Here is a 2,168-nt window from a genome sequence, read left to right as displayed (position 1 = left end):
AACAGTGAACCCCACTAGAGAGTGATGGCTACTGCCCAGGGGTGCAACTGATTCTCTGTTTTCTTCCGTAATTGGCTAATTGTCCCTGCAGGCAATTTCCATAGAGAAATTCCAGCTATGGCATCTGGCATGGCGGCCTCATTGCAGTAATTGTGTTTCCAGCCTCCCAAGATAAGATCTTTGAAGGCCAGCACTCATCTCAATGCATAAGGCCTATGATTTGTTGAAAAGTCAGTCTCATTACTTTATAGTCACATATCAGATTCAATCCTTACAGATGACAAATATGAGGACAAAAACGAACGCTTCTGAGGGCTGCGGTTTGCAATTTTGAGGCAGAAACGGACTGAAATGGGAAGGTGTTTTTGAACAGTCAGGGCCAGCTCAGAGCAGAGGCCCTGAGGATGCTGGATAGCATTCCTGGCAAAGCTTCAAGACTCTGACATTGTAAAACCACAGCACAGTGACGGGTTAACCCATGAGATGTTAACATCTAACTAATGTCGGTTCATGCACGTTACAGGGAGATCTGGCTTGGAATGTCTGGGATCAGCCTGCTGAAGCTGTTCAGGGCTGCTGGGGAGGTCAGCACAGTGTGGGCATTTCCTGAGGTCAGACTCAATGGGGATGAGGCTGGGGGTGTGTGGGGACTTAACCAAAAAGCGTAAGCCACGTGTAGGTTGTGGTGGGGCACTTTAACTAGATTTAATGGGTATGAATTTTACTCTATAACATGAGATATAAGGTAAGGATTTTTCCTTCTCCAATTTCAATTTAATTTATTCCCAGCCCACATTCTACCAGGCTGATGAAAAATTCTATCTTAGCCAAAATGGGGACCCTTTTCCCCCACTCTATGCCTTCCTTGAGTTTTGGTCATAGCATCTTAAAACTGCAGGATATTTGCTGGGCACTTTCTGGTGTTCAGTCCTCACGGACATGTCCAATTTTGTAGCTCACCTAGTCTCTTGATGCTTAGCTGCCTCTCTGCAAGCTGGCACAGAGGGCCTTTGCTATGACCAAGTTCCTTTTGCACAGGATAGGGTTGAGTCACCTAGATGCATCCCAGAGAGGTGTTCCTAGGGTCTCAGCACCTGCCAGGGGTCAGGCAAGGGAGTAGGAAGTGGATCCTTGGTATTTTCAGGATCCCTTCAACTCTGTCCCCTCTTAGTCTTGTAAATCTTTCCCACCCTCTCCAATGTCTGGCTGTGTCCCTCTGCTGTCCGATCCCAAGCCCCAGGACCATCCTCTTTTCAGAAAACCTATTTCTTTGTATCCAAGATCACATACTTTAAGAAACAAAAGTCTTTTAAGCCTGCCTTGTGGCAAAGGAGCACAGTTTCTAGGACTCAGAGCCCTACTTCTCCCTCTCGGGAGGAAAAAGGGGAAGTGGGTGGTACCTCCTATTCTCTCTAATTTTTCTATGGCTGTTGAGACCAAAATTATTCTTTCTTTCCCACATATGCATTGAGTATAGCTTGGTGGTAAAGAGAGGAATCAAAGCACAAGCAAAACTTGTAGACAAGATGGTCAGAAGTGAAGCAGGCAGATGAATGACTACTTCAAAGAACACAGAGCATCCTACCACGCTCTCCATCCATGGGCACCCTCATGGTCTTTGACCAACTGGGATAGATGTAGAAAAGACCCAGATGGAGCTGGGTGTGTAGGAGTGTTAGGGCCTAGGAGGAAACTTCCACTATGAATGAGATTCGTAAAGGCATGCTGTTCTATTCTGTGGCCTTGGATGAATATTTATCCAGAGCCTCCCATGTGCCAGGCAACGTGTAGGGCACACAAGGGCTTTGAGGGCCGGCAGAAGGAACGAGCGATGTGGTGGAGGTACAGGTATGAGGATGCAACACCACAATCTCCATCATGCAGACAGCTCTTGAGCCAGCTTATGTCTGTGTTGGTGATTGGGGAATCTGCCAGGAGACTCCAGACACTGAAGAAGGCCTCCCTGGTCAATTTCTTACAAAGCCTCCAAAAGTGTTTCCCTGAAAGCCTCTTCAAACATGGTCATCATTGTCTTAAAAATAACTTTTCTGAATCCATGTTTCTTCACTTTGTAGTTTGCTGTGATAAAACTGTCTTTCCCCATACCCTCTCTCCTGGCACAAAGGGAACTTCATGTGGCCCTGAGGTTGGGCCCTTCTCTCCTGCTT

The sequence above is a fragment of the Mandrillus leucophaeus genome, unplaced genomic scaffold (assembly GCF_000951045.1).
Source record: "Mandrillus leucophaeus isolate KB7577 unplaced genomic scaffold, Mleu.le_1.0 Scaffold86, whole genome shotgun sequence".
NCBI classification, from domain to species: Eukaryota; Metazoa; Chordata; class Mammalia; order Primates; family Cercopithecidae; genus Mandrillus; species Mandrillus leucophaeus.
This window is presented reverse-complemented; position numbering follows the sequence as displayed.